Source organism: Orcinus orca, unplaced genomic scaffold, assembly GCF_937001465.1.
Source record: "Orcinus orca unplaced genomic scaffold, mOrcOrc1.1 scaffold_96, whole genome shotgun sequence".
NCBI lineage: Eukaryota > Metazoa > Chordata > Mammalia > Artiodactyla > Delphinidae > Orcinus > Orcinus orca.
The window spans coordinates 576,972-598,930 of NW_026043972.1; the positions used below are offsets into that span (position 1 = coordinate 576,972).

At 44.8% G+C, this 21,959-nt stretch overlaps 1 long non-coding RNA gene across 6 annotated transcripts in view; it reads left to right on the forward strand.

The window, feature by feature from the left end:
• LOC125963354 (uncharacterized) overlaps positions 1-21,959 on the forward strand; it is a 278,782-nt gene that overhangs the window by 23,934 nt on the left and 232,889 nt on the right. The gene's annotated exons all lie outside the window — the stretch shown is intronic.

Below are 21,959 nucleotides of genomic sequence, written 5' to 3' on the forward strand. Positions count from 1 at the left end.
CCTGAAATCGGTTTCCTGCAATTCTGCCCCGTTTTCAAGTCCTCTTGGCAGCCTTACTTCAATATATTTTTGGACGATAGCTGTCATTTATAACTCTGCAGGTTTGTGATTGACAGTGCCCCTGAGCTCCTTTCTTCAACTAACTTTCTTGTGAGCTGGCCGTAACACCGCAGGATTGCTTCAGGCCCTAGTGTGGTTCCGGCATGGCACGCTGAGCCTTTGGTTAATTCCTCTAGCTGCTGGGAAATTAGAGTTAAATTTGCCCGTCCAGACACCTCCAGCTAGTCTCTCATTGGTTCTCCCTATTCTTGTTCATTTTCGGCAGAAATTGCAAACTGGGCCAAACAGGAGGTTAAAGGCACTGACTCTCCAAGTGGGGAGAGTGTTAGTAAAGCGTCTGGAATGTTGCACCCAAGTACCAGGGGACGAAAACTGAGACACATTTGAACACGTTTCCCGATCACATGGTGGATCATACTCTGGGTTCCACATGCATGTTTTAGCTGAAGGAAGAATCCCTTAAACCTGGAGAGTTGAGACCGATGGAATGGGTACCATGCAATATGACTTCAAAGGGTCTGCATTTGCTCACCGAACCTCACCAATCCTATCACTGCTGCGTTTATGCAGCTGTACACACACTTGATTCTCTTTCGGAGACATATAAATCCATAGGTTTTAAGATTCTTACTAGTCAGGTATATTCTTAGGCTTTTAATATGGCGTCTTGAGTCCACTTCGTTGAGCAAGGAGTAGCTCTTGTCTATTACATATTTGGCTTATGGAACGGTATCTGTGCTAATTTCAATCTCTGGTTTTATGCAGCACCCCAACTCACCTTTCCCCTTAAGCAAGCATAAGTTGGTTTTCTACATTTGAGACCCTGTTCTGTTTTGTAATTCAGTTCCTGTGTAGCCAAGTTTACATTCCGTGTAGTAGTGATATGTTATGATGTTTCTTTTTCTGTGTGACTTATTTCACTTAGAATCATTGTACCTGAATCCACTGATTACGCTGCTACGGGCCTGATGATATAAATTTCATTGCTGAGTGATATTGCATTGTACGTAAGTACCACAACTTCTTTATCCATTTTTCGCTTTCTGTGACATTGAACTTGTACTGTAAACGAGGTTCTTGTAAACAGAGCCGTCCCAAACTTTAGGGTGGCTGTGTCTTTTTGATTTTAATTTCCCTAAGCTATAGGACCATAAGTGGAAGTGCCCTAGGCTCTGTTGCTTTGTTTTGTAGATGTTTCAGGAAACACCATACACTTCGCCAGAGTGGCTGTTGGCAATTTACAGCCCGCCCATCAGCATAACAAGGCTCCCAGTTCTCCATGGCCTGTCCTGCCTTTCTGGATTTTACACGTTTTTCAGATGGCCCTTTTGACCGTGGGGCAGTGAGACTTCATTGTAGTGCAGATTTCCTTTGCAAGCTTGCTTGGTTGGCCAGAAAGGGCGTATGCGTTTTTTCTTGAATATATTCAGGAAAAAACGCATACACCCTTTTTGGCCAAGTGCATCATTGCGGACGTTCTGCCTCTTTTCCTATGCTTTACATGCAATTCCAGTCTACCTCCTGAAATCGGTTTCCTGCAATTCTGCCCCGTTTTCAAGTCCTCTTGGCAGCCTTACTTCAATATATTTTTGGATGATAGCTGTCATTTATAACTCTGCAGGTTTGTGAATGACAGTGCCCCTGAGCTCCTTTCTTCAACTCGCTTTCTTGTGAGCTGGCCGCAACACCGCAGGATTGCTTCAGGCCCTAGTGTGGTTCCGGCATGGCACGCTGAGCCTTTGGTTAATTCCCTTTCCTGGTGGGAAATGAGAGTTAATTTTGCCTGTCCAGACGCCTCCAGCTAGTCTCTCATTGGTTCTCCCTATTCCTGTTCATTTTCCACAGAAATTGCAAACTGGGCCAAACAGGAGGTTAAAGGCACTGACTCTCCAAGTGGGGAGAGTGTTAGTAAAGCGTCTGGAATGTTGCACCCAGGTACCAGGGGATGAAAACTGATACATATTTGAACACGTTTCCCGATCACACGGTGGATCGTACTCTGGGTTCCACATGCATGTTTTAACTGAAGGAAGAATCCCTTAAACCTGGAGAGTTGAGACCCATGGAATTGGTAGCATGCAATATGACTTCAAAGGGTCTGCATTTGCTCACCGAACCTCACCAATCCTATCACTGCTGCATTTATGCTTCTGTACACACACTTCAGTCTCTTTCGGAGACATATAAATCCATAGGTTCTAAGATTCTTACTAGTCAGGTATATTCTTAGGCGTTTAATATGGGGTGTTGAGTCCACTTCGTTGAGCAAGGAGTAGCTCTTGTCTATTACAGATTTGGCTTATGGAATGGTATCTGTGCTAATTTCAATCTCTGGTTTTATGCAGCACCCCAACTCACCTTTCCCCTTAAGAAAGCATAAGTTGGTTTTCTACATTTGAGACCCTGTTCTGTTTTGTAATTCAGTTCCTGTGTAGCCAAGTTTACATTCCGTGTAGTAGTGATATGTTATGATGTTTCTTTTTCTGTGTGACTTATTTCACTTAGAATCATCATACCTGAATCCACTCATTATGCTGCTATGGGCCTGATGACATAGATTTCATTGCTGAGTGATATTGCATTGTACGTAAGTACCACAACTTCTTTATCCATTTTTCGCTTTCTGTGATATTGAACTTGTACCGTAAAAGAGGTTCTTGTCAACGGAGCCGTCCCAAACTTTGGGGTGGCTGTGTCTTTCTGATTTTAATTTCCCTAAGCTATAGGACCATAAGTGGAAGTGCCCTAGGCTCTGTTGCTTTGTTTTGTAGATGTTTCAGGAAACACCATACACTTCTCCAGAGTGGCTGTTGGCAATTTACATCCCGCCCATCAGCATAACAAGGCTCCCAGTTCTCCATGGCCTGTCCTGCCTTTCTGGATTTTACACCTTTTTCAGATGGCCCTTTTGACCGGGGGGCAGTGAGACTTCATTGTACTGCAGATTTCCTTTGCAAGCTTGCTTGGTTGGCCAAAAAGTGCGTATGCGTTTTTTCCTGAATATATTCAGGAAGAAACGCATATGCCCTTTTTGTCCAAGTGCATCATTGTGGACTTTCTGCCTATTTTCCTATGCTTTACATGCAATTCCAGTCTACCTCCTGAAATCGATTTCCTGCAATTCTGCCCCGCTTTCAAGTCCTCTTGGCAGCCTTACTTCAATATATTTTTGGACGATAGCTGTCATTTATAACTCTGCAGGTTTGTGAATGACAGTGCCCCTGAGCTCCTTTCTTCAACTCGCTTTCTTGTGAGCTGGCCGCCACACTGCAGGATTGCTTCAGGCCCTAGTGTGGTTCCGGCATGGCACGCTGAGCCTTTGGTTAATTCCTCTTCCTGGTGGGAAATGAGAGTTAAATTTGCCCGTCCAGACACCTCCTGCTAGTCTCTCATTGGTTCTCCCTATTCCTGTTCATTTTCCGCAGAAATTGCAAACTGGGCCAAACAGGTCGTTAAAGTCACTGACTCTCCAAGTGGGGAGAGTGTTAGTAAAGCATCTGGAATGTTGCACCCGAGACCCAGGGGACGAAAACTGAGACACATTTGAACACGTTTCCCGATCACACGGTGGATCATACTCTGGGTTCCACATGCGTGTTTCAGCTGAAGGAAGAATCCCTTAAACCTGGAGAGTTGAGACCCGTGGATTGGGTAACATGCAATATGAGTTCAAAGGGTCTTCATTTGCTCACCGAACCTCTCCAATCCCATCACTGCTGCGTTTATGCCGCTGTACACACGCTTGATTCTCTTTCGGAGACATAGCAATCCATAGGTTTTAAGATACTTACTAGTCAGGTACATTCTTAGGCATTTAGTATGTGGTGTTGAGTCCATTTCGTTGAGCAAGGAGTAGCTCTTGTCTCTTACATATTTGGCTTAAGGAACTTTATCTGTGCTCATTTCAATCTCTGGTTTTATGCAGCACCCCAACTCACCTTTCCCCTTAAGCAAGCATAAGTTGTTTTTCAACATTTGAGACCCTGTTCTGTTTTGTAATTCAGTTCCTGTGTAGCCAAGTTTACATTCCGTGTAGTAGTGATATCTTATGATGTTTCCTTTTCTGTGTGATTTATTTCACTTAGAGTCATTGTACCTGAATCCACTGATTATGCTGCTACGGGCCTGATGACATAAATTTCATTGCTGAGTGATATTGCATTGTACGTAAGTACCACAACTTCTTTATCCATTTTTCGCTTTCTGTGATATTGAACTTGTACCGTAAACGAGGTTCTTGTAAACAGAGCCGTCCCAAACTTTGGGGTGGCTGTGTCTTTTTGATTTTAATTTCCCTAAGCTATAGGACCATAAGTGGAAGTGCCCTAGGCTCTGTTGCTTTGTTTTTTAGATGTTTCAGGAAACACCATACACTTCTCCAGAGTATCTGTTGGCAATTTACAGCCCGCCCATCAGCATAACAAGGCTCCCTGTTCTCCATGGCCTGTCCTGCCTTTCTGGATTTTACACTTTTTTCAGATGGCCCTTTTGACCGGGGGGCAGTGAGACTTCATTGTAGTGCAGATTTCCTTTGCAAGTTTGCTTGGTTGGCCAAAAAGTGCGTATTCGTTTTTTCCTGAATATATTCGGGAAGAAACGCATACGCCCTTTTTGGCCAAGTGCATCATTGTGGACGTTCTGCCTCTTTTCCTATGCTTTACATGCAATTCCAGTCTACCTCCTGAAATCGGTTTCCTGCAATTCTGCCCCGTTTTCAAGTCCTCTTGGCAGCCTTACTTCAATATATTTTTGGACGATAGCTGTCATTTATAACTCTGCAGGTTTTTGAATTACAATGCCCCTGAGCTCCTGTCTTCAACTCGCTTTCTTGTGAGCTGGCTGCCACACCGCAGGATTGCTTCAGGCCCTAGTGTGGTTCCGGCATGGCAAGCTGAGCCTTTGGTTAATTCCTCTTCCTGGTGGGAAATGAGAGTTAAATTTGCCCGTCCAGACACCTCCAGCTAGTCTCTCATTGGTTCTCCCTATTCCTGTTCATTTTCCACAGAAATTGCAAACTGGGCCAAACAGGAGGTTAAAGGCACTGACTCTCCAAGTGGGGAGAGTGTTAGTAAAACGTGTGGAATGTTACGCCCGAGTACCAGGGGACGAAAACTGAGACACATTTGAACACGTTTCCCGATCACACGGTGGATCATACTCTGGGTTCCACATGCATGTTTTAGCTGAAGGAAGAATCCCTTAAACCTGGAGAGTTGAGACCCATGGAATGGGTACCATGCAATATGACTTCAAAGGGTCTGCATTTGCTCACCGAACCTCACCAATCCTATCACTGCTGCATTTATGCCACTGTACACACGCTTGATTCTCTTTCGGAGACATAGAAATCCATAGGTTTTAAGATTGTTACTAGTCAGGTATATTCTTAGGCGTTTAATATGGCGTCTTAAGTCCACTTCGTTGAGAAAGGAGTAGCTCTTGTCTATTACATATTTGGCTTATGGAACGGTATCTGTGCTAATTTCAATCTCTGGTTTTACGCAGCACCCCTACTCACCTTTCCCCTTAAGCAAGCATAAGTTGGTTTTCTACATTTGAGACGCTATTCTGTTTTTTAATTCAGTTCCTGTGTAGCCAAGTTTACATTCCGTGTATTAGTGATATCTTATGATGTTTCTTTTTCTGTGTGACTTATTTCACTTAGAATCATCGTACCTGAATCCACTCATTATGCTGTTATGGGCCTGATGACATAGATTTCATTGCTGAGTGATATTGCATTGGACGTAAGTACCACAACTTCTTTATTCATTTTTCGCTATCTGTGATATTGAACTTGTACCGTAAACGAGGTTCTTGTAAAGAGAGCCGTCCCAAACTTTGGGGTGGCTGTGTCTTTTTGATTTTAATTTCCCTAAACTGTAAGACCAGAAGTGGAAGTGCCCTAGGCTCTGTTGCTTTGTTTTTTAGATGTTTCAGGAAACACCATACACTTCTCCAGAGTGGCTGTTGGCAATTTACATCCTGCCCATCAGCATAACAAGGCTGCCAGTTCTCCATGGCGTGTCCTGCCTTTCTGGATTTTACAGTTTTTTCAGATGGCCCTTTTTTCCGTGGGGTAGTGAGACTTCATTGTAGTGCAGATTTCCTTTGCAAGCTTGCTTGGTTGGCCAAAAAGTGCGTATGCGTTTTTTCCTGAATATATTCAGGAAAAAACGCATACGCCCTTTTTGGCCAAGTGCATCATTGTGGACGTTCTGCCTCTTTTCCTATGCTTTACATGCAATTCCAGTCTACCTCCTGAAATCGGTTTCCTGCAATTCTGCCCCGCTTTCAAGTCCTCTTGGCAGCCTTACTTCAATATATTTTTGGACATTATCTGTCATTTATAACTCTGCAGGTTTGTGAATTACAGGGCCCCTGAGCTCCTTTCTTCACCTCGCTTTCTTGTGAGCTGGCCGCAACACCGCAGGATTGCTTCAGGCACTTGTGTGGTTCCGGCATGGCATTTTTCAGTGATAGATATTTTCAACTCTGCAGTTTCGTGAATTTTACTGCCCCTGAGTTCCATTGTTCAACTTGTTTTTATGGGAACTGGCCACAAAGCAGTGGGATTTCCTCAAGCCCTATACTGTTTCCATGGGCAACCCTAGCCTTTGGTCAATTCGTCTTCCTGATTGGAAATTAGAGTGACATGTGCCTGTCTGAACACCTAGGACTTGTCTCTCATTGTTCCTCATCCTTCCGCTTCATCCTCTGGACAAATTCCAAACTGTACGCAACAGGATGTTGACAGTGCTGACATCTCCAAGTGGGGAGACTGTTAGTAAAGACGCTGGAGGGGTGAACCCGAGCACCAGGAGATGAGGAGACGAGATGCCTTTTCCAAACTCTTCCCGATCAGACGGTATACCATCCTCTGGATGTGACAGACATGTTTTAGCAGTAGGAAGAGTCCCATTCATGTAAGGAGAACACCAGGGCTTTTTCAAAATCAGTGTCTCCCCGAAACCCAAACTGGGGAGTTTTTTAAGTTACAGCTACACATATGTTCATTAAGGGCCTTGGGAAGTAGGCAGAGTCCAAACTTTAGATGATTGAAGTCTTCAGGGTCAGAAGCACTCACCACCGGCTTCCCTTAGGTTACACTTTAACTGTCATTGATAGATGATGTCAATAAAAATATCTATTCTTTTTCCGATTATTTCCCCTTATAGGTTATTGCAAAATATTGAGTGTAGTTCCGTGTGCTATCCAGTAGTTCCTTGTTGATGATCTATTTTATACATAGCAGTGTGTATGTGTTAATTCCAAACTGTTAATTTATCCCTCCTCCCACCTTTCCCCTTTGATAATAATAAATTATAAGGTTTTATACTTCTCAGAAATGGGGGAGCTGAAAGAGAGGTATCATTTTCAATGGAAAAGCATTTAAAACAAGATTGAAGCTTTAACCAAGATTATTAGATGTACATCCTTGGAAAGAAATCACTTCATTTCTCTAATATTGACCTGACAAATAAGACAAACCTTTTCACTGAACTTGCTTATAGTAAAGTTATGGAAATATCAAATGGAAGTGTTAGAAACATCTTATTTTACCCGAGCCTTCTAAACTGTTCTATGTTAACTACAGTTTGGCTCACACATCTGTTCATTGAAGTTACAATAGTCTCAATTTCTGTTACTGATCCTCCAGAGTGGACCCCAACAAGTGTCCCCCTGCCCAGTGTCATTGGGGCCAACAGATCGAGACTGAGTTTGGTTCACAAGCAAAGGAAACTTTATATTTTGATCAGAGAATGGAGAGGTGAGAGCATGCACTACCCCGTGGGCTGTGGGCTGGGCTGCTGTGTAGAGATCCTGTCAGAGTCAGTGGGAGGGAGGGGGCGGAGCTCTGGAGGGCCGGGTTGGCTGCAGCTCAGGCTCTATATCTCGGAGTCTGCACTGGGCCCCAGGAGCTGAGGTGTCGACCCAGCCATTCTGCACTAGGAAATCTGGTCTGAAGTGCCGGGTGTGGAACCTCTGCATGCGGGACCCTAGGAGCACGTGAAATTAGACAAAGCACAAAGGATCAAAAAGGTCAGACTTGACTTTATTGCCCAGATTCTATTTTTATCTCCCAGGGATTTTTAATGGGCTTTGCTGGGGACAAACCCCTCCTCTGCCTTTTGTCCCATTCCTCATTCTTGGAGTGCTGAGGGTGCAGACCCTTCTTCTGTAACTGCTGAGTGCTGAGTTGGGAGCCCTCATACCAGGGGACGAGGGTCAGAACTTCTCCCCAGCAGCCTCCAGGTGACGTTGATTGGCCCCAGGACCCCTGCCTCCCTGCTCGTCCGCCTGAGCACCAGCATTGGAAGTGTTATAGATTCTAATGACATTTAAGGGTCCAGGAAAGAGATGTGCAGAGACGCTGTGGGGGCCGATTTCACCCCGCCCCACATTTGTTCGGCCACCTTAGGCTGACCGTTTCTGCCAGCCTACATGCTCTGACCAGTAGTCTGCTCTTTCTTCAATTAGGCCCCTGAATTAACGTAAAAACAGCACCAGGTGTCAGAGCCCTGCCCGCTCAACTCCCAGACAGTCCAGGGTCAGTGGTGATCAAGGACCATGATGGCCACTGAGTCAACAGCCTTTTGAAGTAAACAGGAGTCCAGCCGGTCTTATTGGCCACCATCATCACGGTGTCTGTAGGCTTTTCTATGGTGACAGTGTGATATACGGTTCCCCCGCCAAGATTATTAGCTCCCCTCCGGGTGCAGTAAGTCCTGCAAGCAGTAGTCTACTCCTTCGGGACACACTATTGTTGTTTTATGAGAGAAACTCCAGGTCAAGTGATGTTCACACGAGTCGTCATGGTGCCCTGTTGCCCCCGGTTATCTCTCTGGATGTTGGAGTTGGAGGGCCTCCTCACTCGAGGTCGGTGTGCCCACGGAGCGAACCCTGCAACTTCAGGGCATGGTTGGTGATTAGGATCACCACGTGGGGTCCTTTCCCCTTAGGAGGGAGGTGGCCTTTTGGGCTGCTGATTTCCAGGTTTTTAGATACCGCCAGTATCTTGGCCAGATGTGGCAGTGGGCCAAGCCCCTTGGTGACTGTAGTTTATCCTACCTGGATGGCATTCTTGCGTTGTTCCATTTCAAGTGGTCCCAGTTTTTGCACTAATTCTCCAATGGCGATTCACCTTTCACCGGGAATGGAAAGGTCAAAGGGTTTAGCTCAATTAGGGAGTTCCAGGGCAAGGGTCTGAATTGACTGCTCTTTCCATTCTTGAAAGGCCACTTCTGGATTCTATTCAAAAGGATCATCATCTTTTCCTTTCAGTGTTTCATATAGAGGCCCAGCTAGTAGACTGTAGTTAGGGATCCAGAAGCAGCAAACCCTGGCCTCCCCAGGAACCCCTAAGCTGTCTTCTAGTTTTAGAAAGGGGTAAGGCTGAAAATGGTTTCTTCCCTTTCCTGGGATGGGCTTCTCTGACCTTGTGTGAGAATGAAGCCCAGGCAGGTCACCGCAGTCTGTGATATTTGAGCTTTTTCTTGGACAACTTCTATCCTTTATTGGCTTGGTAGTTCAGAGGCCTCCTTAGTAGGGCTGGCGATCAGAATGTCATCTGCATATTGAAGGAGGGTTTCCTTTTCCAGAGGTAGAACTTTTCGGTCTTTAGCTAAGCTTTCCCCAAAGATGGTGTGGGAATTTTTGAACCCTTGGGGCAAGACGGCCCGGAAGTATTGTTTTAGTTGTATGTTGAGTCCTGCCACTCACAAGCCAAAATTTCTTGTGACTCTGGGACTAATGGAATACAAAAGAAGGCATCATTGAAGACTAATACAGAATACCATGTCCTGGTGGTTGGTAGAATGACCAGCAGGGTGTAGGAATCAGGAGCAACTGGAGGTATATCCTCGGTGGCTTCACTGACTGTCCTGACATAATTTACCAGGTCCCCAGCAGCCCATGGGGCTCTCGTGGTCAGGCCAATCCCAGGATATGGAGCTCTCCTGGGCAGGTACCCCACCCCCAACCCAGCCCACGGGGCTCTCATGGTCAGGCCCCTCCCAGGATACAGAGCTACCCTTGCAGGTACCGTGGCAGGGCTGGGCACACAGGAACCGTGCACATAGCCCTCATTGAAGAGCATCCCCAGCTCACCTGTCGCTCAGAGCTGACACAGAGCACCTCAGAGCAGGACTTGAACTAACAAACAACAGCTCCGACAGGTCTGTGACCCTGGGCATCACTCTGTGTGGCCTCCCTCCACCTGGTCTTCCAGAGACTTCCACTGCACCCGGGGCAGCAGGCCTCTGTCTCCAACCACCACCCACCCCTCCTCTCCCTGACTCCTGGGTTCCTCTCATTAGGAGAGGGTTTTCTTGAAGTTGTCTCCCACTCATGGGCCAGATAAAATGATTAGAAAACAAGCCAAAGCTGCAGCCCCTTGTCTATCCTGACTCTCAGGAGCCCACACCTGTTCCTTGGACCTGGCCGGTTCAGCAAGTTCCATTTTCTGCAACTGTGAGCCCCTGAGGGGTGATGATTGGCTGACCTGGGCAGCCTTACCGTGCCGGCCAGCCCTCCCCAGGTGTGCCTGGGTTGATATCAATATAAATACCACTCCAGGCAGCAAGAGCCCCTGCAGCCGTGCCTGACGCCATTTTCTCTGCCCTGTCAGCAGTCTCGGGGCTGGGCTGGTGGGAGGGAGTGAGAGGCCACGGCTTTGTGGGTGGCCCAGTGTGAGTGGGGCTCTGCTGGACTTTCTGCAGCAGTTGCCAGGCTGCCACCTGCTAAAGAAGAGGATGTGTCACCCATACCTGCTGCTGGAATTTCTCCCTGGGCAGAGGTGAGGAAGGAAAAAAGCAGTGGGGGCAGGGACAGGACGGGTATCTCAGGCAGGGAAATGGAAATCTTCCAGAAGAGCACCCAGGGCCAGGACCATCCTGGCTGGCCTGCAGGCACCAAGTCGGCCGGCATGCTGTCAGTCGTGTGGCTCTATGGCCCTTCCTCTAGGCTTTCAAGTCCTTGTATATATTCAGGTGTTTTACCTGGGACGGGTGGGAATAGTTCAGCAGCAACTGGCCTGGGGCTCAGCTCACGTTTACTCACAGATGCCTCGGCACGGTGCCCCAGCTTTGCAATGAGGACGCTTGTTGCGTGGGGGCTGCTGGCTGAATGGGAGACGATTCCCCACCACTGACCAACTTCAGAATTGTTTACAACTGGAGCAAGTGCCCTGATACGGTTTTCCTCTGTGGAACTGGTGGGTTCTGTGTTTTTTTTCTCTTTTTCGTTTTTGGTTCAAGGTAGATTTTATTCCTCTTTTTTGTATTTACAGATATAAGCATGGAAATAATTTATTCATATAAATACATGTATGTGAAGGGAATAATTGTTTTTTCTGTTTTATCTTTTAAATTTTATTTCTTTTTAATTTTGAATTTTATTTTATATTTTTATACAGCAGGTTCTTATTGGTTATCTATTTTATACATATAAATGTATACATGCCAATCCCAGTCTCTCAACTCCTCCCACCACCACCCCCCCAACAGCTTTCCCCCCTTGTTGTCCATACGTTTGTTGTCTACATCTGTTGCTCTATTTATGCCTTGCAAAATGGTTAATCTGTACAGTTTTTCTAGGTTCCACATATATGCATGAATATACAAGATTTGTTTTTCTCTTTCTGACTTACTTCACTCTGTATGACAGTCTCTAGATCCATCGACGTCTCTGCAAATGACCCAATTTCATTCCTTTTCATTGCTTAGTAATATTCCATTTTATATATGTACCACTTCTTTATGCATTCGTCTGTCTGTGGGCATTTAGGTTGCTTCCATTACCTCGATATTGTAAATAGTGATGCAATGAACATTGCGGTGAATGTCTCATTTTGATTTATGGTTTTTTCTGGGTATATGTCCACTACTGGGATTGCTGTATCATATGGTAATTCTATTGTTAGTTTCTTAAGAAACTCCATATTGTTCTCCATAGTGACTGTATCAATTTTTATTCGCAACAATAGTGGAAGAGGGTTCCTTTTCTCCACACCCTTTCCAGCATTTTTTGTTTGTAGATTTTCTGATGATGCCCATACTATCAGGTGTGAGGTGGTACCTCATTGTTGAGTCCATTTCGTTGAGCAAGGAGTAGCTCTTGTCTATTACATATTTGGCTTAAGGGACTTTATCTGTGCTCATTTCTATCTCTGGTTTTCTGCAGCACCCCAACTCACCTTTCCCCTTAAGCAAGCATAAGTTGGTTTTCTACATTTGAGACCCTGTTCTGTTTTGTAATTCAGTTCCTGTGTATCCAAGTTTACATTCCGTGTAGTAGTGATATCTTATGATGTTTCTATTTCTGTGTGACTTATTTCACTTAGAATCATCGTACCTGAATCCACTCATTATGATGCTACGGGCCTGATGACATAGATTTCATTGCTGAGTGATATTGCATTGTACGTAAGTACCACAACTTCTTTATCCATTTTTCGCTTTCTGTGATATTGAACTTGTACCGTAAACAAGGTTCTTGTAAACAGAGCCATCACAAACTTTGGGGTGGCTGTGTCTTTTTTATTTAAATTTCCCTAAGCTATAGGACCATAAGTGGAAGTGCCCTAGGCTCTGTTGCTTTGTGTTTTAGATGTTTCAGGAAACACCATACACTTCTCCAGAGTGGCTGTTGGCAATTTACATCCCGCCCATCAGCATAACAAGGCTCCCAGTTCTCCATGGCCTGTCCTGCCTTCCTGGATTTTACACTTTTTTCAGATGGCCCTTTTGACCAGGGGGCAGTGAGACTTCATTGTAGTGCAGATTTCGTTTGCAAGCTTGCTTGGTTGGCCAAAAAGGGCGTATGCGGTTTTTCCTGAATATATTCAGGAAAAAACGCATACGCCCTTTTTGGCCAAGTGCATCATTGTGGACGTTCTGCCTCTTTTCCTATGCTTTACATGCAATTCCAGTCTACCTCCTGAAATCCGTTTCCTGCAATTCTGCCCCGCCTTCAAGTCCTCTTGGAAGCCTTACTTCAATATATTTTTCGACGATAGCTGTCATTTATAACTCTGCAGGTTTGTGAATGACAGTGCCCCTGAGCTCCTTTCTTCAACTCACTTTCTTGTGAGCTAGCCGCAACACTTCAGGATTGCTTCAGGCCCTAGTGTGTTTCCAGCATGGCATGCTGAGCCTTTGGTTAATTCCTCTTCCTGGTGGGAAATGAGAGTTAAATTTGCCCGTTCAGACACCTCCAGCTGGTCTCTCATTGGTTCTCCATATTCCTGTTCATCTTACGCAGAAATTGCAAACTGGGCCAAACAGGAGGTTAAAGGCCCTGACTCTCCAAGTGGGGAGAGTGTTAGTAAAGCGTCTGGAATGTTGCACCCGAGTACCAGGGGACGAAAACTGAGACACATTTGAACACGTTTCCCGATCGCATGGTGGATCATACTCTGGGTTCCACATGCATGTTTTAGCTGAAGGCAGAATCCCTTAAACCTGGAGAGTTGAGACCCATGGAATGGGTACCATGCAATATGACTTCAAAGGGTCTGCATTTGCTCACCGAACCTCACCAATCCTATCACTGCTGCATTTATGCTGCTGTACACACGCTTGATTCTCTTTCGGAGACATATAAATCCGTTGGTTGTAAGATTCTTACCAGTCAGGTATATTCTTAGGCGTTTAATATGGGGTGTTGAGTCCACTTCGTTGAGCATGGAGTAGCTCTTGTCTATTACATATTTGGCTTATGGAACGGTATCTGTGCTAATTTCAATCTCTGGTTTTATGCAGCACCCCAACTCACCTTTCCCCTTAAGAAAGCATAAGTTGGTTTTCTACATTTGAGACCCTGTTCTGTTTTGTAATTCAGTTCCTGTGTAGCCAAGTTTACATTCCGTGTAGTAGTGATATCTTATGATGTTTCTATTTCTGTGTGACTTATTTCACTTAGAATCATCGTACCTGAATCCACTCATTATGATGCTACGGGCCTGATGACATAGATTTCATTGCTGAGTGATATTGCATTGTACGTAAGTACCACAACTTCTTTATCCATTTTTCGCTTTCTGTGATATTGAACTTGTACCGTAAACAAGGTTCTTGTAAACAGAGCCATCCCAAACTTTGCAGTGGCTGTGTCTTTTTTATTTTAATTTCCCTAAGCTATAGGACCATAAGTGGAAGTGCCCTAGGGTGTGTTGCTTTGTTTTTTAGATGTTTCAGGAAACACCATACACTTCTCCAGAGTGGCTGTTGGCAATTTACATCCCGCTCATCAGCATAACAAGGCTCCCAGTTCTCCATGGCCTGTCCTGCCTTCCTGGATTTTACACTTTTTTCAGATGGCCCTTTTGACCAGGGGGCAGTGAGACTTCATTGTAGTGCAGATTTCTTTGCAAGCTTGCTTGGTTGGCCAAAAAGGGAGTATGCGTTTTTTCCTGAATATATTCAGGAAAATCGCATACGCCCTTTTTGGCCAAGTGCATCATTGTGGACGTTCTGCCTCTTTTCCTATGCTTTACATGCAATTCCAGTCTACCTCCTGAAATCGGTTTCCTGCAATTCTGCCCCGCCTTCAAGTCCTCTTGGAAGCCTTACTTCAATATATTTTTTGACGATAGCTGTCATTTATAACTCTGCAGGTTTGTGAATGACAGTGCCCCTGAGCTCCTTTCTTCAACTCAATTTCTTGTGAGCTGGCCGCAACACTGCAGGATTGCTTCAGGCCCTAGTGTGGTTCCAGCATGGCATGCTGAGCCTTTGGTTAATTCCTCTTCCTGGTGGGAAATGAGAGTTAAATTTGCCCGTCCAGACACCTCCAGCTAGTCTCTCATTGGTTCTCCCTATTCCTGTACATCTTATGCAGAAATTGCAAACTGGGCCAAACAGGAGGTTAAAGGCACTGACTCTCCAAGTGGGGAGAGTGTTAGTAAAGCGTCTGCAATGTTGCACCCGAGTATCAGGGGACGAAAACTGAGACACATTTGAACATGTTTCCCGATCGCACGGTGGATCATACTCTGAGTTCCACATGCATGCTTTAGCTGAAGGCAGAATCCCTTAAACCTGGAGAGTTGAGACCCATGGAATGGGTACCATGCAATATGACTTCAAAGGGTCTGCATTTGCTCACCGAACCTCACCAATCCTATCACTGCTGCGTTTATGCCGCTGTACACACGCTTGATTCTCTTTCAGAGACATAGAAATCCATAGGTTTTAAGATTCTTACTAGTCAGGTATATTCTTAGGCGTTTAATATGGGGTGTTGAGTCCACTTCGTTGAGCAAGGAGTAGCTCTTGTCTATTACATATTTGGCTTATGGAACGGTATCTGTGCTAATTTCAATCTCTGGTTTTATGCAGCACCCCAACTCACCTTTCCCCTTAAGCAAGCATAAGTTGGTTTTCGACATTTGAGACCCTGTTCTGTTTTGTAATTCAGGTCCTGTGTAGCCAAGTTTACATTCCGTGTAGTAGTGATATCTTATGATGTTTCTTTTTCTGTGTGACTTATTTCACTTAGCGTCATCGTACCTGAATCCACTCATTATGCTGTTACGGGCCTGATGACATAGATTTCATTGCTGAGTGATATTGCATTGTACGTAAGTACCACAACTTCTTTATCCATTTTTCGCTTTCTGTGATATTGAACTTGTACCGTAAACGAGGTTCTTGTAAACAGAGCCGTCCCAAACTTTGGGGTGGCTGTGTCTTTTTGATTTTAATTTCCCTAAGCTATAGGACCATAAGTGGAAGTGCCCTAGGCTCTGTTGCTTTGTTTTTTAGATGTTTCAGGAAACACCATACACTTCTCCAGAGTGGCTGTTGGCAATTTACATCCCGCCCATCAGCATAACAAGGCTCCCAGTTCTCCATGGCCTGTCCTGCCTTTCTGGATTTTACACTTTTTAAGATGGCCCTTTTGACCCGGGGGCAGTGAGACTTCATTGTAGTGCAGATTTCCTTTGCAAGCTTGCTTGGTTGGCCAAAAAGGGCGTATGCGTTTTTTCCTGAATATATTCAGGAAAAAAAGCATACGCCCTTTTTGGCCAAGTGCATCATTGTGGACGTTCTGCCTCTTTTCCTATGCTTTACGTGCAATTCCAGTCTACCTCCTGAAATCGGTTTCCTGTATTCTGCCCCGCTTTCAACTCCTCTTGGCAGCCTTACTTCAATATATTTTTGGACGATAGCTGTCATTTATAACTCTGCAGGTTTGTGAATTACAGGGTCCGAAGCTCCTTGCTTCAACTTGCTTTCTTGTGAGCTGGCCGCAACACCGCAGGATTGCTTCAGGCCCTAGTGTGGTTCCGGCATGGCATGCTGAGCCTTTGGTTAATTCCTCTTCCTGGTGGGAAATGAGAGTTAAATTTGCCCGTCCAGACACCTCCAGCTAGTCTCTCATTGGTTCTCCCTATTCATGTTCATTTTCCACAGAAATTGCAAACTGGGCCAAACAGGAGGTTAAAGGCCCTGACTCTCGAAGTGGGGAGAGTGTTAGTAAAGCATCTGGAATGTTGCACCCGAGTACCACGGGACGAAAACTGAGACACATTTGAACACGTTCCCGATCTCATGTTGGATCATACTCTGGGTTCCACATGCATGTTTTAGCTGAAGGAAGAATCCCTTAAACCTGGAGAGTTGAGACCCATGGAATGGGTACCATGCAATATGACTTCAAAGGGTCTGCATTTGCTCACCGAACCTCACCAATCCTATCACTGCTGCGTTTATGCCACTGTACACACGCTTGATTCTCTTTCGGAGACATATAAATCCATAGGTTTTAAGGTTCTTACTAGTCAGGTATATTCTTAGGCATTTAATATGGCGTCTTGAGTCCACTTCGTTGAGCAAGGTGTAGCTCTTGATTATTCCATATTTGGCTTATGGAACGGTATCTGTGTTAATTTCAATCTCTGCTTTTATGCAGCACCCCAACTCACCTTTCCCCTTAAGCAAGCATAAGTTGGTTTTCTACATTTGAGACCCTGTTCTGTTTTGTAATTCAGTTCCTGTGTTGCCAAGTTTACATTCCGTGTAGTAGTGATATCTAATGATGTTTCTTTTTCTCTGTGACTTATTTCTCTTAGAATCATTGTACCTGAATCCACTCATTATGCTGCTACGGGCCCGATGACATAGATTTCATTGCTGAGTGATATTGCATTGTACGTAAGTACCACAACTTCTTTATCCATTTTTCGCTTTCTGTGATATTGAACTTGTACCGTAAACGAGGTTCTTGTAAACAGAGCCGTCCCAAACTTTGGGGTGGCTGTGTCTTTTTGATTTTAATTTCCCTAAGCTATAGGACCATAAGTGGAAGTGCCCTAGGCTCTGTTGCTTTGTTTTTTAGATGTTTCAGGAAACACCATACACTTCTCCAGAGTGGCTGTTGGCAATTTACATCCCGCCCATCAGCATAACAAGGCTCCCAGTTCTCCATGGCCTGTCCTGCCTTTCTGGATTTTACACTTTTTAAGATGGCCCTTTTGACCCGGGGGCAGTGAGACTTCATTGTAGTGCAGATTTCCTTTGCAAGCTTGCTTGGTTGGCCAAAAAGGGCGTATGCGTTTTTTCCTGAATATATTCAGGAAAAAAAGCATACGCCCTTTTTGGCCAAGTGCATCATTGTGGACGTTCTGCCTCTTTTCCTATGCTTTACGTGCAATTCCAGTCTACCTCCTGAAATCGGTTTCCTGTATTCTGCCCCGCTTTCAACTCCTCTTGGCAGCCTTACTTCAATATATTTTTGGACGATAGCTGTCATTTATAACTCTGCAGGTTTGTGAATTACAGGGTCCGAAGCTCCTTGCTTCAACTTGCTTTCTTGTGAGCTGGCCGCAACACTGCAGGATTGCTTCAGGCCCTAGTGTGGTTCCGGCATGGCATGCTGAGCCTTTGGTTAATTCCTCTTCCTGGTGGGAAATGAGAGTTAAATTTGCCCGTCCAGACACCTCCAGCTAGTCTCTCATTGGTTCTCCCTATTCATGTTCATTTTCCACAGAAATTGCAAACTGGGCCAAACAGGAGGTTAAAGGCCCTGACTCTCGAAGTGGGGAGAGTGTTAGTAAAGCATCTGGAATGTTGCACCCGAGTACCACGGGACGAAAACTGAGACACATTTGAACACGTTCCCGATCTCATGTTGGATCATACTCTGGGTTCCACATGCATGTTTTAGCTGAAGGAAGAATCCCTTAAACCTGGAGAGTTGAGACCCATGGAATGGGTACCATGCAATATGACTTCAAAGGGTCTGCATTTGCTCACCGAACCTCACCAATCCTATCACTGCTGCGTTTATGCCACTGTACACACGCTTGATTCTCTTTCGGAGACATATAAATCCATAGGTTTTAAGGTTCTTACTAGTCAGGTATATTCTTAGGCATTTAATATGGCGTCTTGAGTCCACTTCGTTGAGCAAGGTGTAGCTCTTGATTATTCCATATTTGGCTTATGGAACGGTATCTGTGTTAATTTCAATCTCTGCTTTTATGCAGCACCCCAACTCACCTTTCCCCTTAAGCAAGCATAAGTTGGTTTTCTACATTTGAGACCCTGTTCTGTTTTGTAATTCAGTTCCTGTGTTGCCAAGTTTACATTCCGTGTAGTAGTGATATCTAATGATGTTTCTTTTTCTCTGTGACTTATTTCTCTTAGAATCATTGTACCTGAATCCACTCATTATGCTGCTACGGGCCCGATGACATAGATTTCATTGCTGAGTGATATTGCATTGTACATAAGTACCACAACTTCTTTATCCATTTTTCGCTTTCTGTGATATTGAACTTGTACCGTAAACGAGGTTCTTGTAAACAGAGCCGTCCCAAACTTTGGGGTGGCTGTGTCTTTTTGATTTTAATTTCCCTAAGCTATAGGACCATAAGTGGAAGTGCCCTAGGCTCTGTTGCTTTGTTTTTTAGATGTTTCAGGAAACACCATACACTTCTCCAGAGTGGCTGTTGGCAATTTACATCCCGCCCATCAGCATAACAAGGCTCCCAGTTCTCCATGGCCTGTCCTGCCTTTCTGGATTTTACACTTTTTAAGATGGCCCTTTTGACCCGGGGGCAGTGAGACTTCATTGTAGTGCAGATTTCCTTTGCAAGCTTGCTTGGTTGGCCAAAAAGGGCGTATGCGTTTTTTCCTGAATATATTCAGGAAAAAACGCATACGCCCTTTTTGGCCAAGTGCATCATTGTGGACGTTCTGCCTCTTTTCCTATGCTTTACGTGCAATTCCAGTCTACCTCCTGAAATCGGTTTCCTGTATTCTGCCCCGCTTTCAACTCCTCTTGGCAGCCTTACTTCAATATATTTTTGGACGATAGCTGTCATTTATAACTCTGCAGGTTTGTGAATTACAGGGTCCGAAGCTCCTTGCTTCAACTTGCTTTCTTGTGAGCTGGCCGCAACACCGCAGGATTGCTTCAGGCCCTAGTGTGGTTCCGGCATGGCATGCTGAGCCTTTGGTTAATTCCTCTTCCTGGTGGGAAATGAGAGTTAAATTTGCCCGTCCAGACACCTCCAGCTAGTCTCTCATTGGTTCTCCCTATTCATGTTCATTTTCCACAGAAATTGCAAACTGGGCCAAACAGGAGGTTAAAGGCCCTGACTCTCGAAGTGGGGAGAGTGTTAGTAAAGCATCTGGAATGTTGCACCCGAGTACCACGGGACGAAAACTGAGACACATTTGAACACGTTCCCGATCTCATGTTGGATCATACTCTGGGTTCCACATGCATGTTTTAGCTGAAGGAAGAATCCCTTAAACCTGGAGAGTTGAGACCCATGGAATGGGTACCATGCAATATGACTTCAAAGGGTCTGCATTTGCTCACCGAACCTCACCAATCCTATCACTGCTGCGTTTATGCCACTGTACACACGCTTGATTCTCTTTCGGAGACATATAAATCCATAGGTTTTAAGGTTCTTACTAGTCAGGTATATTCTTAGGCATTTAATATGGCGTCTTGAGTCCACTTCGTTGAGCAAGGTGTAGCTCTTGATTATTCCATATTTGGCTTATGGAACGGTATCTGTGTTAATTTCAATCTCTGCTTTTATGCAGCACCCCAACTCACCTTTCCCCTTAAGCAAGCATAAGTTGGTTTTCTACATTTGAGACCCTGTTCTGTTTTGTAATTCAGTTCCTGTGTTGCCAAGTTTACATTCCGTGTAGTAGTGATATCTAATGATGTTTCTTTTTCTCTGTGACTTATTTCTCTTAGAATCATTGTACCTGAATCCACTCATTATGCTGCTACGGGCCCGATGACATAGATTTCATTGCTGAGTGATATTGCATTGTACGTAAGTACCACAACTTCTTTATCCATTTTTCGCTTTCTGTGATATTGAACTTGTACCGTAAACGAGGTTCTTGTAAACAGAGCCGTCCCAAACTTTGGGGTGGCTGTGTCTTTTTGATTTTAATTTCCCTAAGCTATAGGACCATAAGTGGAAGTGCCCTAGGCTCTGTTGCTTTGTTTTTTAGATGTTTCAGGAAACACCATACACTTCTCCAGAGTGGCTGTTGGCAATTTACATCCCGCCCATCAGCATAACAAGGCTCCCAGTTCTCCATGGCCTGTCCTGCCTTTCTGGATTTTACACTTTTTAAGATGGCCCTTTTGACCCGGGGGCAGTGAGACTTCATTGTAGTGCAGATTTCCTTTGCAAGCTTGCTTGGTTGGCCAAAAAGGGCGTATGCGTTTTTTCCTGAATATATTCAGGAAAAAACGCATACGCCCTTTTTGGCCAAGTGCATCATTGTGGACGTTCTGCCTCTTTTCCTATGCTTTACGTGCAATTCCAGTCTACCTCCTGAAATCGGTTTCCTGTATTCTGCCCCGCTTTCAACTCCTCTTGGCAGCCTTACTTCAATATATTTTTGGACGATAGCTGTCATTTATAACTCTGCAGGTTTGTGAATTACAGGGTCCGAAGCTCCTTGCTTCAACTTGCTTTCTTGTGAGCTGGCCGCAACACTGCAGGATTGCTTCAGGCCCTAGTGTGGTTCCGGCATGGCATGCTGAGCCTTTGGTTAATTCCTCTTCCTGGTGGGAAATGAGAGTTAAATTTGCCCGTCCAGACACCTCCAGCTAGTCTCTCATTGGTTCTCCCTATTCATGTTCATTTTCCACAGAAATTGCAAACTGGGCCAAACAGGAGGTTAAAGGCCCTGACTCTCGAAGTGGGGAGAGTGTTAGTAAAGCATCTGGAATGTTGCACCCGAGTACCACGGGACGAAAACTGAGACACATTTGAACACGTTCCCGATCTCATGTTGGATCATACTCTGGGTTCCACATGCATGTTTTAGCTGAAGGAAGAATCCCTTAAACCTGGAGAGTTGAGACCCATGGAATGGGTACCATGCAATATGACTTCAAAGGGTCTGCATTTGCTCACCGAACCTCACCAATCCTATCACTGCTGCGTTTATGCCACTGTACACACGCTTGATTCTCTTTCGGAGACATATAAATCCATAGGTTTTAAGGTTCTTACTAGTCAGGTATATTCTTAGGCATTTAATATGGCGTCTTGAGTCCACTTCGTTGAGCAAGGTGTAGCTCTTGATTATTCCATATTTGGCTTATGGAACGGTATCTGTGTTAATTTCAATCTCTGCTTTTATGCAGCACCCCAACTCACCTTTCCCCTTAAGCAAGCATAAGTTGGTTTTCTACATTTGAGACCCTGTTCTGTTTTGTAATTCAGTTCCTGTGTTGCCAAGTTTACATTCCGTGTAGTAGTGATATCTAATGATGTTTCTTTTTCTCTGTGACTTATTTCTCTTAGAATCATTGTACCTGAATCCACTCATTATGCTGCTATGGGCCCGATGACATAGATTTCATTGCTGAGTGATATTGCATTGTACGTAAGTACCACA